Source organism: Schistocerca americana, chromosome 10, assembly GCF_021461395.2.
Source record: "Schistocerca americana isolate TAMUIC-IGC-003095 chromosome 10, iqSchAmer2.1, whole genome shotgun sequence".
Lineage (NCBI taxonomy): Eukaryota > Metazoa > Arthropoda > Insecta > Orthoptera > Acrididae > Schistocerca > Schistocerca americana.
In genome coordinates, this window is record NC_060128.1 from 182,638,651 (window position 1) to 182,658,045 (window position 19,395).

At 45.9% G+C, this 19,395-nt stretch overlaps 1 protein-coding gene and 1 pseudogene across 1 annotated transcript in view; both read right to left on the reverse strand.

Moving 5' to 3' along the window:
• The window catches only part of LOC124552592 (neuropeptide F-like), a 635,976-nt gene that overhangs the window by 84,244 nt on the left and 532,337 nt on the right, over positions 1 to 19,395 (reverse strand). The gene's annotated exons all lie outside the window — the stretch shown is intronic.
• Positions 7,721 to 7,838, reverse strand: LOC124552761 (annotated as a pseudogene).

A 19,395-nucleotide genomic window follows, 5' to 3' on the forward strand; every position in this document is an offset into this window, starting at 1 on the left:
CGGTGCAATATTGTAGACATCGTGACAAGAAAACGTTTCGGTAGACGACGGGAATGCCATCTTCGGGAAGGACGTGTCACGAACGGACAAATTGGCCGGCTGCTGGACGCATTTTAGCAGCGCGAGTGGGTGAAGAGGTGTCAGCCTCGCTGGCTCTCCAGCCGTGGAGGGACCGATTTTTGTGGGAGTGGGTGCCGTGTGCGGGCTGGCAGTGACAGCAACAGGTGCGTGGGTGGTGGTGGTGGGGGGTGGAGAGAGGAGGGAAGGGGTTGCATTCAGAGCAAGACCGGAGAAAAAGCGATGGCGGGGGAACGACTCTGAAATTAACGCGTCCGCTGCAATGATTACTGCGGAGGCTGGGATGTTAGCGCCGGCTGCAGAGTCTGACGCGTCGGTTACACATTCACGTATGGGAAAAGCGTCGCCAGAGGCGTTTGCTGAGCGGCACGGCGCTAGGCACAGGCTACCTGCCAAGTTACTGTCGACTGCACGGCGGATAACTCGCTTAATCGTTCCTTCCGCCGATTGCCAACTGGCCGTCTGTGCCAGCTGCAGCTCCGAATACGTCAAGGCGGTTGGCTGAGAATTTCATGCCCTGCCAGTCGAAACACTGTGCTTTTGTATTTAAAGCTGTCCTTACTTTTTTTCGACATCGACCTCTTTTATGTCACGCAGTGATCGCAGAAATGGCTCCCACACTGACGTCGCGTTACTTTATTTCTGGGAGGAATTAAAACCCAACAGGTTTCATTTCTGCTGTTGTGTAATATCTATTTATTTTCTGTCTTTATTTATATTCTCAAGGAAAGGACAGGTACTTTATTTCAGTTTCTTTAATAATGGGTGACATCACCAACAACTTTAATCTTTGCACAATTCAGTGCACCTTTAAACCATACGGACACAGACTGTTTCATTTGTTGTTGTTGTGGTCTTCAGATCTGAGACTAGTTTGATGCAGCTCTCCATGCTACTCTATCCTGTGCAAGTTTCTCCATCTCCCAGTACCTACTGCAACCTACATCCTTCTGAATCTGCTTAGTGTATTCATCTCTTGGTCTCCCTCAACGATTTTTACCCTCCACGCTGCTCCCCAATGTTAAATATGCGATCCCTTGATGCCTCAGAACATTTCCTACCAACCGGTCTTCTTGTCAAGTTATGCCACAAACTCCTCTTCTCACCAATTCTATTCAATACCTCCTCATTAGTTATGTGATCTACCCATCTAATCTTCGCCGGCCGGTGTGGCCGAGCGGTTCTAGGCGCTTCAGTCTGGAACCGGGAGACCGCTACGGTCGCAGGTTCGAATCCTGCCTCGGGCATGGATGTGTGTGTTGTCCTTAGGTTAGTTAGGTTTAAGTAGTTCTAAGTTCTCGGGGACTGATGACCTCAGATGTTAAGTCCCGTAGTGCTCAGAGCCATTTGAACCATCTAATCTCCAGCATTCTTCTGTAGCGCCACATTTCGAAAGCTTCTATTCTCTTCTTGTCCACACTATTTATCGTCCACGTTTCGCTTCCATACATGGCTACACTCCATACAAATACTTTCAGAAACGAATTCCTGACACTTAAATCTATACTCGATGTTAACAAATTTCTCTTCTTCAGAAACGCTTCCCTAGCCATTGCCAGTCTACATTTTATATCCTCTCTACTTCGACCATCATCAGTTATTTTGCTCCCCAAATAGTAAAACTCCTACTTTAAGTGTCTCATTTCCTCACCCTACTTAATTTGACTACATTACATTATCCTCGTTTTGCTTTCTTAGATGTTCATCTTATATCTTCCGTTCAAGACACGGTCCATTCCGTTCAACTGCTCTTCCAAGTCCTTTGCTGTCTCTGACAGAATTACAATGTCATCAGCGAACCTCAAAGTTTTTATTTCTTCTCCATGGATTTTAATACCTACTCCCAATTTTTCCTTTGTTTTCTTTTACTGCTTCCTCAATATACAGATTGAATAACATCGGGGATAGGCTACAACACTCTCTCACTCCCTTCCCAACCACTGCTTCCCTTTCATGCCCCTCGACTGTTATAACTCCCATCTGGTTTCTGTAAATAGCCTTTCGCTCCCTGTATTTTACCCCTGCCACCTTTAGAATTTGAAAGAGAGTATTCCAGTCAACATTGACAAAAGATTTCTCTGAGTCTACAAATGCTAGAAACGTAGGTTTGCCTGTTTCATTTACTTTACAACGATTCCTTGTCCTAAGAACCAACGGCATTGTAGACTTATAGTACGATGAACCACTATCTCTGTTACACATTTCACATATCTGAAATGTACGATACGCAATAGCTTCTCGGCTGTTAAATGTCTTCAGCCCTGATACAGTCTCCACTTTACCACCACGAACTACAGCCACAGTAACCCAACCATTACCACGTGCACTAGGATCAGCATTAGTAAGTGTAAAATTCAGTACGCATCCACAAAACACTGAAGGATAACTTGCGCACCTACTCCGCTCTTCGTAGTAATAGATAGATTATCAATATCAAAAAATGGCTCAAATGGCTCTGAGCACTATGGGACTTAACATTTGAGGTCATCAGTCCCCTAGAACTTAGAACTACTTAAACCTAAGGACATCACACACATCCACGCCCGAGGCAGGATTCGAACCTGCGACCGTAGCGGTCGCTCTGCTCCAGACTGGAGCGCCTAGAGCCGCTCGGCTTATCAGTATCAATAACTTTTTTTAATGTATTGGGTTAGGCAGATTCCATATTCCTAGATTTTCGGAAAATCTTCGACATGGTGCCACATTGCAGAATCTCGACGAATTTCCGAGTATACGCATTACGTTCCTAGATACATGAATGGCTCGAAGACTTTTTAGCCCTTTCAGACGTGAATTTTTTTCTGGAGGAAGGAGAATTTTGCTTTATGTGGCCATACTCTTACGAGATTTTTTTATGATTTTAGATGCAGGAATTGTACAAAAATATGCAACCATTTTCAAAACATACATTGAACTGTTGGTTTGCTATTGTGGACTAAAATAACTAATTACGAAATATTCTCTATTGTACACTACTGGCCATTTAAATTGCTACACCACGAAGATGACGTGCTACAGACGCGAAATTTAACCGACAGGAAGAAGAGGCTGTGATATGCAAATGATTAGCTTTTCAGAGCATTCACACAAGGTTGCCACAGGAGACGACACCTACAACGTGCTGACATGAGGAAAGTTTCGCACTGATTTCTCATACACAAACAGCAGTTGACCGTTGCCTGGTGAAACGTTGTTGTGATGCCTCGTGTAAGGAGGAGAAATGCGTACCATCACGTTTCCGAATTTGATAAAGGTCGGATTGTAGCCTATCGCGATTGCGGTTTATCGTATCGCGACATTGCTGCTCGTGTTGGTCGAGATCCAATGACTGTTAGCAGAATATGGAATCGGTGTGTTCAGGAGGGTAATACGGAGCGCCGTGCTGGATACCAACGGCCTCGTATCACTAGCAGTCGAGATGACAGGCATCTTATTCCCATGGCTGTAACGGATCGTGCAGCCACGTCTCGATCCCTGAGTCAACATATGGGGACGTTTGCAAGACAACAACCATCTGCACGAACAGTTCGACGACGTTTGGAGCAGCACGGACTATCAGCTCGGAGACCACGGCTGCGGTTACCCTTGACGCTGCATCACAGACAGGAGCGCCTGCGATGGTGTACTCAATGACGGACCTGGGTGCGCGAATAGCAAAACGTCATTTTTCATTCTAACGAGTTACATGATCACCGATGGTATCTGTTGTTTCGGACATGTCCGAAAGAACAGATATCATCTTAGTATGTAGATAGTTAAAGGCTTACCGTCCACTTGACCATCTTCTTCTGTGCGAATGCACAAACAGTGCCCGAACTCTTACGGGAATCGTCAACGCGCCGCGAGTAATGAGAATGATCGGCCTGGGCACCACGATTGTAGTGCGGGACAATACGTGGAGAACGTGGGTTTCGCGGGAGGCGTGCCAGAGATAAATCCCTGCAGTGGCGCTATCCTCTGTGGCTCAGATGGATGCCGGCACGGTAGCTCAGCGTGTTCGGTCAGAGAGCCGTTTGGCCTCTGTAATAACAAACTGAGTGGAAGGATCACCCACCGAACTTGAGCAGGATGTCTTGCGACGTCCGCAACGACCAAACACAACGATCAAAAACAAAAAAAAACAAAAAAAAAAAGAGATGGATAGAGCGTCTGCCATGTAAGCAGGAGATCCCGGGTTCGAGTCCCGGTCGGGGCACACATTTTTATTTTGCCTCGTTGACGTATGTAAACGCCTGTAAGCAGCTAAGGGTGTTCATTTCATTGTAATTCAGGTTCTGTTTACAGCATCATGATGGTCGCATCCGTGTTTGGCGACATCGCGGTGAACACACACTGGAAGCGTGTAGATGTTACATTTCAGATGTGTTACGACCCGTGGCTCTACCCTTCATTCGATCTGTGTGAAGCCCTACATTCCAGCAGGATAATGCACGACCGCATGTTGCAGGTCCTGTACGGGCCTTACTGGATACAGAAAATGTTCGTCTACTGCCCTGGCCAGCACATTCTCCACATCTATCACCAACTGAAAACGTCTGGTCAATGGTGGCCGAGCAACTACTCTTGATGAACTGTGGTGTCGTGTTGAAGCTGCATGGCAGCTGTACCTGTACACGCCATCCAAGCTCAGTTTGACTCAATGCCCAGGCATATCAGGGCCGTTATTGCGGCCAGAGGTGGTTGTTCTGGGTACTGATTTCTCAGGATCTATGCACCCAAATTGCGTGAAAATGTAGTCACATGTCAGTTCTAGTATAATACAGGGCGATTCAAAAAGAATACCACAACTTTAAAAATGTGTATTTAATGAAAGAAACATAATATAACCTTCTGTTATACGTCATTACAAAGAGTATTTAAAAAGGTTTTTTTTTCACTCAAAAACAAGTTCAGAGATGTTCAATATGGCCCCCTCCAGACACACGAGCAATATCAACTCCAACTCGTTCCACACTCTCTGTAGCATATCAGGCGTAACAGTTTGGATAGCTGCTGTTATTTCTCGTTTCAAATCATCAATGGTGGCTGGGAGAGGTGGCCGAAACACCATATCCTTAACATACCCCCATAAGAAAAAATCGCAGGGGGTAAGATCAGGGCTTGTTGGAGGCCAATGATGAAGTGCTCTGTCACGGGCTGCCTGGCGGCCGAGCCATCGCCTCGGGTAGTTGACGTTCAGGTAGTGCCAATGTGGTGGCGCTCCATCCTGCTGAAATATGAATTGTTGTGCTTCTTGTTCGAGCTGAGGGAACAGCCAATTCTCTAACATCTCCAGATACTGTAGTCCAGTTACAGTAGCGCCTTCGAAGAAAAAGGGACCAAAAACTTTATTGGCTGAAATGGCGAACAAATGTACAACTAAACGAAACTTTATAGCTCCCTTAATTCGCCGACAGATAGTGCTTAGCTCTGCCTTTTGTCGTTGCAGAGTTTTAAATTCCTAAAGTTGTGGTATTCTTTTTGAATCATCCTGTATATTTTCCAATGAATACCCGTTTATCATCTGCATTTCTTCTTGGTGTAGCAATTTTAATGGCGAGGTAGTGTAATAAATAGTAAAACGACCATTCAATAATTGCCTTGCAAAATAACAGTGTTCAATAATACAGCGGAATATTACGAATCAGCCACATCCGTGTGTTCTGGTGGCCATGACTTGCTGATATGTTCGTAGTGACTCCCGACAGTTGGCAGCACTTGCACACGATGAAAATGTTGAACATTCGCTAATGTGTACCTCAGGCTTCCATTGGGGAAAAATAAGCAGCTAAGACGAAGTAAATGTATACAGTTGTAGATAGATGATGAGAAAGAGTTGGGTAGTAGAAGCGAGTATGTTGTCCTCTTCAGAGACAAGGGTATTGTCAGGAGGGCCTCAGGAAAGTGTGATAGGACCGCTGTTATTGTCTACATACATGAATGACATGATGGATAAGGTGAGCAGCAATCTACGGCTGTTTTCTGATGACGCTGCGGTGTGTTGGAAGTGTCGAAGTGGAGTGAATGTAGGACGATACGAGATGACTTAGACAAAATTTCCAGTTGATTTGATGAATGGGAACTTGCCCTAAATGTAGAAAAATACAAGTTAATGCGGATGGGAAGGAAAAACAAACCCATAATGACCGGATAAAGCATTAGTAATGTAGTGCTCGACACAGCCGCATCATTAAATACACTCCTGGAAATGGAAAAAAGAACACATTGACACCGGTGTGTCAGACACACCATACTTGCTCCGGACACTGCGAGAGGGCTGTACAAGCAATGACCACACGCACGGCACAGCGGACACACCAGGAACCGCGGTGTTGGCCGTCGAATGGCGCTAGCTGCGCAGCATTTGTGCACCGCCGCCGTCAGTGTCAGCCAGTTTGCCGTGGCATACGGAGCTCCATCGCAGTCTTTAACACTGGTAGCATGCCGCGACAGCGTGGACGTGAACCGTATGTGCAGTTGACGGACTTTGAGCGAGGGCGTATAGTGGGCATGCGGGAGGCCGGGTGGACGTACCGCCGAATTGCTCAACACGTGGGGCGTGAGGTCTCCACAGTACATCGATGTTGTCGCCAGTGGTCGGCGGAAGGTGCACGTGCCCGCCGACCTGGGACCGGACCGCAGCGACGCACGGATGCACGCCAAGACCGTAGGATCCTACGCAGTGCCGTAGGGGACCGCACCGCCACTTCCCAGCAAATTAGGGACACTGTTGCTCCTGGGGTATCGGCGAGGACCATTCGCAACCGTCTCCATGAAGCTGGGCTACGGTCCCGCACACCGTTAGGCCGTCTTCCGCTCACGCCCCAACATCGTGCAGCCCGCCTCCAGTGGTGTCGCGACAGGCGTGAATGGAGGGACGAATGGAGACGTGTCGTCTTCAGCGATGAGAGTCGCTTCTGCCTTGGTGCCAATGATGGTCGTATGCGTGTTTGGCGCCGTGCAGGTGAGCGCCACAATCAGGACTGCATACGACCGAGGCACACAGGGCCAACACCCGGCATCATGGTGTGGGGAGCGATCTCCTACACTGGCCGTACGCTGGTCCAACTGAGGCGCCAGGTGGAAATGACATGGCAAGCCGTTCCACAGGACTACATCCAGCATCTCTACGATCGTCTCCATGGGAGAATAGCAGCCTGCATTGCTGCGAAAGATGGATATACACTGTACTAGTGCCGACATTGTGCATGCTCTGTTGCCTGTGTCTATGTGCCTGTGGTTCTGTCAATGTGATCATGTGATGTATCTGACCCCAGGAATGTGTCAATAAAGTTTCCCCTTCCTGGGACAATGAATTCACGGCGTTCTTATTTCAATTTCCAGGAGTGTATATAGGCGTAACGATGCAGAGGAATCTCAAACGTAACGAGCACGTCAGGTTCGTAACTGGCAAGGCGAATGCTCGACATCGCTATACTGGGAGAGTAAACTAAACTCCTCCCTAACAGGCTATGGAGGCCCAACGGCACCGACCGGCCGCCGTGTCATCCTCAAACCACAGGCGTTACTGGATGTGGACATAGAGGGGCATGTGGTCAGCACACCGCTCTCCCGGCCGTATGTCAGTTTACGAGACCGGAGCCGCTACTTCACAGTCAAGTAGCTCCTCAGTTTGCCTCACAAGGGCTGAGTGCACGACGCTTGCCGACAGCGCTCGGCAGACCGGATGGTCACCCATCCTGGCGCTAGCCCAGCCCGACAGCGCTTAACTTCGGTGATCTGACGGGAACCGGTGTTACCACTGCGGCAAGGCCGTTGGCTTTACTGGGAGAGTACATCTATAAAAGCGATGGAGTGTAGAGCGCTAGTGCGACCCATTCTTGAGTACTGGCAGAGTGATTGGGATCACCACGAGCTCGCGTTAAAGGAAGACATCAGAGCAATTCAGAGACCGGCGGTTAGATTTGTTACAGGCAGGTCGCAAGTATTAGAGACATGTTCGGGAACTCAAACGGGAGTCCCTGGAGCTAAAGCGACGTTCTTCTCGAGAAAAAACCGTTGACAAAATTTAGAGAACCGGCATTTGATGCTGATTGAAACACGATTCTACTGCCGCCGACATACACGGCGTGTAAGGACTGAAAAGATAAGATACGAGAAATTAGGGCTCTTTCAGAGGCATGTAGATAGTCCTTTTTCGCTCACCCTATTTCCCAGCGGAACAGGAAAGTAAACGTCTAGCAGGGTACCCTCCACCACGCACCAAGCACGCTGTTTCTGGTATATCTATGATCAGCCGTTTAGATTGTTTGCAGATGTTGCTGTCAGTTAGCCTACCAAAGTCAGCAGAAACTCTGTGCGACTTTACAAAATCATTTTTACAAAGTATCTGTAAGGTGCAAAAGTGGCACTTGTCCTTCAACAGTAATAACTATGCCGTCCAGATGAATTACAAGAAGAAACTGTTTATTTTGGGCTACACAATAAGTAATAGCAATTTACAGTTTGTCGTTTCGACTAAATACTCTGGCACCATGACTGTCTCATACAAAATGTTGTGCGGAAGGCTAATGAAGTGTTTTATTGGCCACTTCAGGAGAGACAATAAACTCTCTAAAACAGACTGCCTGTACCACGCTTGTTCGTCCTATGCTACATTACTGAATTACGGATAACATCGAAGAAGGGCAGCTCGTTTTGTGTTATCAAAAAATAGATGGGAGAGTGCCACAGATATGATGTGCGCGTTGCAGTGGCAATAATTCAAGACTTTTTCGTTGCAATGAGATCTTTTCAGAAAATTTCCATCACTTACTTCCTTCTTCGAATGCATAAATACTTTGCTGATTTACACCTAAATGGAGAGAAATAACCATCGTAATAAAAAAAGGGAAATCAGAGTTCGCACTGAAAAATTTGACTCCTCATTTTTCCTGCGAGCTGTTCGAGGATGGAACGATCGACAAATAAACTGACGAAAAAAGACCACAACAACAAAAAATGATTAATGTAGTCTACTGAAATATCGGGAATTCAGTACTGGCCATTAAAATTGCTAAACCACGAAGATGTCGTGCTACAGACGCGAAATTTAACCAACATGAAGAAGATGCTGTGATATGCAAATTATTAGCTTTTCAAAGCATTCAAGCAAGGTTGGCGCCGGTGGCGACACCTACAACGTGCTGACATAAGAAAAGTTTCGAACCGATTTCTCATACACAAACAGCAGTTGACCGGCGTTGTCTGGTGAAACGTTGTTGTGATGCCTCGTGTAAGGAGGAGAAATGCGTACCATCACGTTTCCAACTTTGATAAAGGTCGAATTGTAGCCTATCCCGATTGCGGTTTATCGTATCGCGACATTGCTGCTCGCGTTGGTCGAGATCCAATGACTGTTGGCAGAATATGGAATAGGTGGGTTCTGGAGGGTAATACGTAACACCGTGCTGGATCCCAACGGCCTTGTATCACTAGCAGTTAAGATGACAGGCATCTTATCTGCATGGCTGTAACGGATCGTGCAGCCACGTCACAATCCCTGAGTCAACAGCTGGGGACGTTTGCAAGACAACAACCATCTGCACGAACAGTTCGACGACGTTTGCAGCACCACGGACTGTCAGCTCGGAGACCATGGCTGCGGTTACCCCTGACGCTGCATCACAGACAGGAGCGCCTGCGATGGTCTACTCAAAGACGAACCTGGGTGCACGAATGGCAAAGCGTCATTTTTTCGGAGGAATTCAGGTTCTGTTTACAGGATCGTGATGGTCGCATCCGTGTTTGGCGACATCGCAGTGAACGCACATTGGAAGCGTGTATTCGCCATCGCCATACTGGCGTATCACCCGGCGTGATGGTATGGGGTGCCATTGGTTACACGTCTCGGTCACCTCTTGTTCGCATTGACGGCACTTTGAACAGTGGACGTTAGATTCCAGATGTGTTACGACCCGTGGCTCTACCCTTCATTCGATCCCTGCGAAACCCTACATTTCAGCAGGATAACGCACGACGACATGTTGCAGGTCCTGTAGGGGTCTTTCTGGATACAGAAAATGTTTGACTGCTGCCCTGGCCAGCACACTCTCCAGATCTCTCACCAACTGAAAACGTCTGGTCAATGGTGGCCGAGCAACTGGCTCGTCACAATACGACAGTCACTACTCTTGATGAACTGTGGTATCTTGTTGCAGCTGCATGGGCAGCTGTACCTGTACACGCCATCCAAGTTCTGTTTGATTCAATGCCCAGGCGTATCAAGGCCGTTATTACGGCCAGAGGTGGTCGTTCTGGGTACTGATTTCTCAGGATCTACGCACCCAAATTGCGTGAAAATGTAATCTCGTGGCAGTTCTAGTATAATATATTTGTCCAATGAATACCCGTTTATCATCTGCATTTGTTCTTGGTGTAGCAATTTTAATGGGCAGTAGTGTAATTATTTGAGTGATTAACACGGCAAAATCAAAGGTTAACGTAAGCGCGATGTAAGCCATTCCAAATGTGAAATGCTGGTACATTAACAACGGTATAACAGCCACAATCTGTGCATGAAGTGTGCTGTACAGAAGCCAAATACGGGACTGAGTGGCATGCCCGTTACACTTCTTCGGTCAATATTGGGACACTTAACGGATTTGTGGATGGCGCTGGAGGCTTCGCACGATGATGTCCCGTATGTGCTGGTCTGGAGAACACTCTGCAGAGCATGTTGGGTTACTACAACGGCATGTGGGTGAGCGTTATCCTGTTGGAAAACACCCTGTGGAATGCCGTTCACAACAGGTCGAGCCACCAGACTGATGTAGGAATTTGGATTCACTGTGCGCGGAATAACATTGAAAATGCTCCTGCTGTCATATGAAATCGCACCCCCTGACGATAACTCCAGCGTAGATCTAGTGTGTGTTTGCACGCAGACTGGTTGCTAGCAGGCCCTCAGTTGCCTTCCTCATAACCAGCACCGAGACAAACCAGGTTTCATCAGGAAACACAATGGATCTCCACCTGGGCTCCAATGAGCTCTCGCTTGACGCTACCGAAACAAATGGCGGTGGTTTGGGGTCAGTACAATGCACGTTACGGGAGACTGGCTCTGAGTTGTTCTTTCACTAAACGATTTTTAACAGTTCGCTGTGTCACTGTGGTGCCAACTGCCGCGCTAGAAGCGCCACTAACGATATACAACACACTCCGAATTCAGGCAACAAGTGACCCATCGGGACCATCCGACCGCCGTGTCATCCTCAGTGAGCATGCGGGTAGGAGGGGTGTGTGGTCAGCACACCGCTCTCCCGGTCGTTATGATGGTTTTCTGTGACCGGTGCCGCTACTATTCTGTCGAGTAGCTCCTCATTTGGCGTCACGAGGCTGAGTGCACCCCCGACAAATGGCAACAGTGCATGGCGGCCCGGATGGTCACCCATCCAAGTGCCGGCCACGCCCGACAGCGCTTAACTTCGGTGACCTGACGGGAACCGCTGTATCCACTGCGGGAAGGCCGTCGCCAACGATATACAACAGGTTTGCTCTAAATATACACCATAACGGTAGTGAGCGTTAGTTACCTTTGACATTGGACGTTGTGAGTTGTGTTAGTCAAGAATGGCTTTTAGCGACAAATGCGCTATTATCAACACCTCACTGAGTTCGAACGGGGTCGTGCAAAAGGGGTACGAGAATCTGAATGTCCCTTCTGCTATATTACAGAACAGCTGCCAACATGAGTAACGTACAAATAAACATCCTCGGAGTAGTGAAGCAACTTAAATGACCTAATAAAAGCAAGTCTTCTGGTCCAGACTGTATACCAATTAGGTTCCTTTCGGAGGATGCTGATGCATTAGCTCCATACTTAACAATCATATACAACCGTTCACTCGACGAAAGATCCGTACCGAAAGACAGGAAAGTTGCAAAGGTCATACCAATATTCAAGAGAGGTAGTAGGAGTAATCCACTGAATTACAGGCCCATATCGTTAACGTCGATATGCAGCAGGATTTTGGAGCATGTATTGTGTTCAAACATTATGAATTACTCCGAAGAAAACTGTCTATTGACACACAGTCAACATGGGTTTAGAAAATACCGCTTCTGTGAAACACAACTAGCTCTTTATTCACATGAAGTGTTGAGTGCTGTTGATAAGGGATTTCAGATCGATTACGTATTTCTGGATTTCCGGAAGGCTTTTGACACTGTACCACACAAGCGGTTCGTAGTGAAATTGCGGGCTTATGGAATATCGTCTCAGTTGTGTGACTGGATTTGTGATTTCCTGTCAGAGAGGTCATAGTTCGTAGTAACTGACGGAAAGTCATCGAGTAAAACAGTAGTGATTTCTAGCGTTTCCCAAAGTAGCGTTATAGGTTCCTCTGCTGTTACTTATCTATATAAACGATTTTGGAGACAATCTGAGCAGCCGTCTTAGGTTGTTTGCAGATGACGCTATCGTTTATCGACTAATAGTGTCATTTGAAGATCAAAACAAATTGCAAAACTATTTAGGAAAGTTATCAGTATGGTGCGAAAATTGGCAGCTGTCCCTAAATAACGAAAAGTGTGAGGTCATCCACATGAGTGCTAAAAGGAATTCGTTAAACTTCGGTTATACGATAAATCAGTCTCATCTAAAAGCCGTAAATTCAACTAAATATCTAGATGTTACGATTACGAACAACTTAAATTGCAAGGAACACACAGGAAAGTTTGTGGGGAAGGCTAACCGAAGACTGCGTTTTATTGGCAGAACACTTAGAAAATGTAACAGACCTACTAAAGAGACTGCCTACACTACGCTTGTCCGTCCTCTTTCAGAATACTGCTCCGCGGTGTGGGGTCCTTACCAGATAGGACTGACGGAGTACATGGAAAAAGCTCAAAGAAGGGCAGCACGTTTTGTATTATCGCGAAATATGAGAGAGAATGTCACAGAAATGATACAGGATTTGGGCTGGACATCATTAAAGGAAAGGCGTTTTTCTTTGCGACGGAATCTTCTCACAAAATTCCAGTCACCAGCTTACTCATCCGAATGCGAAAATATTTTGTTGACACCGACCTACATAGGGAGAAACGATCGCCACGATAAAATAAGGGAAATCAGAGGCCTTACGGAAATATATAGTTGTCCGTTCTTTCTGTGCTCTGTACGAGATTGGAATTATAGAGAATTGTGAAGGTGGTTTGACGAACCCTCTGCCAGGCACTCAAATGTGATTTGCAGAGTATCCATGTAGATGTAGAAAGACTTGGAGGGGTGGTCATGAGAATGTACGGTCGCAAGGAAGAACGTCGTGGTCGGAGTATGGCTGTGGCGTATGGTACTGCATCTGGACCAGGAATCTCAGCAGCAGTTCGCAACGTAGTGACACCGAGTTGGTAAAAGTCGGTTGCTTCACGGACAGCTCCGTCCTGGACGCCCTGCACTGTGCATTCCACTGACCCCAAAGCACCGCCTTTTGCGACTTCAGTGGTGTCAAGCGAGAGCTCTTTGGAGGACAGGGTTGATGTCTATTTTGTTTTCCAATGAAAGCTTGGTCCTGTTTTGGTTGCAGTGATGGCCGTGTGTTGGTTAAAAGAAGGCCAGTTGAGGGCCTGTAACCAAACGGTCTGTGTGCTAGACACACTATACCTCCACCTGTAGTTATGATCCGGAGTACGACTTTGTATGACAGCTGGAGCACTCTCGTGGTTATCCCACTCACCATCACTGCAAAACTGTACGTCAGTCTAGTGATTAAACCTGTTGAGCTGCGATTAATGAACAGCATTGTATGTTGTTTTTTCCAACAGGATAATGTATGTTGTGTTTTCCAACAGGATAATGTCTGTTGTGTTTTCCAACAGGATAACGCTCGCTCACGTACCACGATTGTAAGCCAACACGCTCTGCAGTGTTTTGTCGTGTTACCTTGGCCTGCTTGGTCACCAGAACCTTCTCCAGTTGAACACATATGCGACATCATTCACAAATAACTGTAACCGCCTCTGTATTGGCTGACCAAGTGCAGCAGGCATGGAACTACTCTCACTAATTGATATCTGGCACCTGTACAACACAGTCCATGCAGCTTTGCGTGCTTGCCTTCAACATTCTGGCAGTTAAAATGGCTCTGAGCACTATGGGACAAAACATCTGAGGTTCAAAATGGTTCAAATTGCTCTGATCACTATGGGACTTAACTTCTAAGGTCATCAGTCCCCTAGAACTTAGAACTACTTAAACCTAACTAACCTAAGGACATCACACACATCCATGCCAGAGGCAAGATTCGAACCTGCGACCGTAGCAGCAGCTCAGTTCCAGACTGAAGGGCATAGAACCGCTCGGTCATATCGGCCGGCTTCTGGCAGTTACACCGGTTCTTAATGTACCAGCATTGCACCTTTGAAAAAGCTTATCTCAAGCTTACGTTAACCCGTGATCTTGCAATGTTAATCATTTCATTAATTATTTTTAACTTCTGCGATTTATTTCCACCAGAGTAGATATTAAAAACGCGTATCCTTCTCTTTCTGTGCAAACGTCCGCTGGATGTGTGAAAGTCTACATTACAAAGAAAGATAAGTATAGTCAGCGGCGACACCACGATTGTACCGAAGTAAAGAGAGTTGTACCGACCGAAAAATGCCGCACCGCAATACTAAATGAATGTCACTTTGTACCAAGTAAAGTTGAGACAAAATTTTGAAAAACACAGCCCTCAGTTGCGAACACAATTAGTTTGTGACCTAGGTTTCGGTGTCACAAGGGACACCTTCTTCGGTCAAAATTAAAGCTAAATGTTACAGCATAACGCAGCAAAAAATACGAAAGCTGCAGTCATACCTGACAGAATCAGATAGCCAGAATTAAAGTAAAATGCAACAGAGGTGCAAGTCACTAGGGGCTGCCATGTGTCCTCTGCTACAGTCAACACAAAACTTGTGACTTGCACCTCTGTTGCATTTTACTTTAATTCTATCTGACGCTGTCAGGTATGACTGCAGCTTTCGTATTTTTTTGTACGTTATGCTGTAATATTTAGTTTTAATTTTGTCCGAAGAAGGTGTCCCTTGTGAAACCGAAACCTAGGTCACAAATTGTGTTCGCGACTGAGCGCTGTGTTTTTCAAAATTTTGTATTATACAACAGTCGCTGATTGACAGCCATGTTAAAAACTTTAAAGCTGAGACAGTTCGAGCCTCAGACTGCCCGCGGCCCAAACATCCGGTTCGCGTGCAGTTTGTCGCACATTGGCTGGACCTGATGTCCACGGATCATCCACTCAGTATTTTCTTATCGAATTAGTTCGCATCTATAGGTAGGCAACCGAACGAACAGCTTTCCGAAGCGGGTTGCTGCAGTTGCGCCTCCCTTGTTATCTGTGACTTCAGCGAATTGCTAGCACCCTCTCTTCCGCCCGTATTGACGACTGCGGCGTCACAAACGGTGCCCATACTGACCCCCTTTAATGGGAATAAATTTTTTTTCTGTTATGTATCATTTTTTGTACGTTTTGCTTCTTCTTCTGCAACCCCACAGTTACTCATAACGCCGTGCAAATGTAAAAAACATTGGAAGCAGTATGAGGCTTAACACTGAAGTGTGTTTTCGATCCCTGCAGAATGAAGAACAGCTCTCATTCGCCCTATCCACAAGAAAGGTTTGAAGACAGACCACAACAATTACAGAGGAATGTGACTGCTGGATATGACGTACAGTATTCTTTCTAAAGTCCTTTTGAACTGGGCAGAGCCGCAATTGGACCCGCAAATTGGGGAATACGAGGGAGGTTTTAGAAAGGGTAGATCATGTTCGGAACAAATACTAAACCTCAAAAACGTTATGGCAAACCAAAAATCAAGGGCAAAGACATACGTAATCTCCTTCACTGATTTCAAAAAAGCGTATGATTCGATTGATAGAGAATCTCTATTATCAGCCCTGGAAGAAATGGGTTTGGATAGGAAAATAATTAATATTATGAAAGCACCCCTTGCAAATACATTTTCGAAAGTTAAATTTATGGGCGAATTATCGGAAGCCTTTGAAATAAAAACGGGAGTGCGATACGGGGATGGGCTCTCACCGTTGCTGTTCAACTGTGCGCTTCAGAAAGTAGCCAGGCAATGGAACACAAATATTAAGAGTTGTGTAAGACTGGGTTGCAAAAAGAAGAGCCTTAAAGTAAATTGCATATGATGTGGCCCTGTTTGCTGAAACAATGGAAGAGGCACGGCAGCAAATCCTTGAACTAAAGAAAGAAACAGCTGAAATAGGTCTTCACATTTCCTTTGGAAAAACTAAGATATTGACAAACATCAAGCACTCATGTAAATACCTCAAAGTTCAAGAACAGAAGATTGAAACAGTAAAAGAATTCAAATATCTCGGAGAATCGATTAGTTGGAATGCTGGCGAAAGCAAAGCAATGGAATCTAGAGAAAGTAAACTTAAATTGGCCTTCCAGCTAACAAAAAATACATACAACAAAAAATCTCTTTCGTGGGGGTCCAAAATTACACATTACAAGACAGTGATTAAGCCAGAAGCACTGTATGCAGCACAAACACTAAACACGAATTTCAAAGGCCAAATGGAGAAACTTGAGCTAAAGGAAAGAAACATTTTAAGAAAAATCGTAGGGCCAAAATTTCAAGACAATAAGGTTATACACATCAAAAATGAAACCCTCTACAAGAAAATTGAAAAACTTGCAGATACTATGCGAAAAAGGAGAATAAATTTTTATGGTCATCTTCTTAGAATGAATTCCAACAGATTAACTAAATAAATCTTTGACTTTTTTCCGTAACCGCAACACGAAACCCAACTGGTTTAAAGAAACTGAGAAAGACCTACTAGAATTAAAGATTTCAGAAAATTCACTTATTGATCGAACAGCTAAATTAATTGCTAAAGATGAAAACATGAGGTTCCAAGACAAATGCACACCAAAGTCCAAACTCTTCAGCTCGGAAGAAGAGAGGAAAAGAAGATCAGAAAGAATGAAGTAATACTGGGCCCTAAGAAAAGAACAACGCACAAAGAAATGATTGATCCAACGTACCGCAAGGAGAGTGAAACGAAAGAAGAAGAAGAAGAGGCTTTTTGCATGTGAGACTGTCATATGAGTAACTAATACGACATATTTTTCTGAAAGGGGGTTGGTTTTATTCGGGATCCTTAAACACTTTGTAATTCCGCAAACTTCTGGCTGCAAAACCCCACTTTTGGACATAGTCTCCGACTTACGCCACCTTTCTGGGAGAGTGTGTTTGCCCGCATGTTACAACACTACTGGTCAATGTCGGAGCCAACGTCTTGTTACACCAATAACCTCCTCATCACTCGCGCACTGATCCCTCCGGTGTGCATTAAAGAACAGTCCAGTGAAGTTTTGTGACCTCTTCTCGGTTGCGCAGACTTGATTGAAGCCTTGGGTTGTCACTGAGTGCGAGAAGTTTTCTTAGCGACAAACACGATGAAGCCGTTTTTCCAAATTCCTCATGCTAGCGCAATACACTTCAGAGTTGCACCATGAGGGAGGTCGTCAATCAGTAACACTTCAGACTCGCAGAAAATCGTCGCTGCGACTGCAGCTGCTGAGGGTGCTGGCTTTGAACTTTTTATTCGGAAGAGGTGGTGTGGCGGCGTTTCATGGATTGCCGTTTTTGCCGATTCGTGATAAATCGATGTTTTTTGCTTATGACGATGTTCGACAAAAAACTGACGCAATTAGCCTCGTAATGGGCAAGCAATTCCGCACAGGCGGTCCTTCGTTGCTCTTTGTGGTCTTCTGTTAAGCAGTGCCTCGGGCATGGATGGGCATGATGTCCTTAGGTTAGTTAGGTTTAAGTAGTTCTAAGTCTAGGGGACTGATGACCTCAGATGTTAGGTCCCATAGTGCTTGGAGCCATTTGATTTTGTTCAGCAGCGAGGTGTTTGTGACTATGTTCCGTACATCACTTCGAATGAGAGTGTCCGCAAGTTCCAACATTCCATACGTATTAGCTGCGTGTGGCCGGCCGGCACGTGTGAGATCGGACAAGTTTGTGCGACCTTATTGCGATGACGACCCACGCCTCGCCCAACGAATCACCGTGCTTTTGTTCAGTACCATGTCTCAGTAGAGATTCTGCAGCGGCCTATGAACATCTGCGATGCTCTGTTCTTCCGCCAACACAAAAGACAGCTCTCTTCATGGAACGCACCTCCGCACCAGCTGCTATTTTTAACGCTACATATAATGCCGCCACGTACTGGACTTCATGAAACAATACGGGCGGGGATGTTCCGAAATATCAAACAACAAATATCACATTCTTTCAAGCGCAACTGGCTGATAAAAAAATGTGGTCTATTGGTTACTTTTATACCCATCGTATGTTATGTTTCACTCACGGTAGTGTGTCGTCAACGTGGAATAAGAGTGACATCACAAACTAGTACTGGGGCCAATGAGATTTACGCGTCCTGTGGCGTGCTTCATAGGTCGTGACATTCTAGGTCTTGAGTTGCAGCGGCTCTCTGCAGTGGAGAGCGAGTTATGATTCCACACAGTGTAATATTTCATACCTGCGCCTTTAAACACTCAAGCTGACACATGACACAGTTAAGGGCTTCGGTGGTTAACTTTTCAGTCACATACTGATTTCCAACCTCGCCCCAAACGTGATGTGGACTGAGGTGACAGAAGTCACGGGATAGGTCCCATTATCGACTCTGATCTCATTTGGCCCGCACAGTGGACCAGCTAGAAATAGCATGGACTCCACAAGTCGTCGAAAGTTCCCTGCAGAAATACTGAGACATGCTGCTTCGATAATTTCGAAAGTGTTGCCGGTGCAGGATTCTGTGCACGAACTGACCTCTCGGTTACGTACCGCGAATGTTCCAGGGTCGGCGAAACCATTCGCTCGAAGTGTCCAGAATGTTGTTCATACCAATCGTGAACAATTGCGACCCGGGTACGCGGCACATTATCATCTACAAAAATTCCATCATCGTTTGGGAGTACACTACTGGTCATTAAAATTGCTACACCAAGAAGAAATGCAGATGATAAATCGGTATTCATTGGACAAATATATTATACTAGAAGAGACATGTGATTACATTTTCACGCAATTTTGGTGCATAGATCCTGAGAAATCAGTACCCAGAACAACCAGCTGTGGCCGTAATAACGGCCTTGATACGCTTGGGCATTGAGTCAAACAGAGTTTGCATGGCGTGTGCAGGTACTGCTGCCCATGCAGCTTCAACACGATACCACAGTTCATCAGGAGTAGTGACTTGCGTATTGTGACGAGCCATTTGCTCGGCCACCATTGACCAGTCGTTTTTAATTGGTGAGAGATCTGGAGAATGTGGAGGCCAGG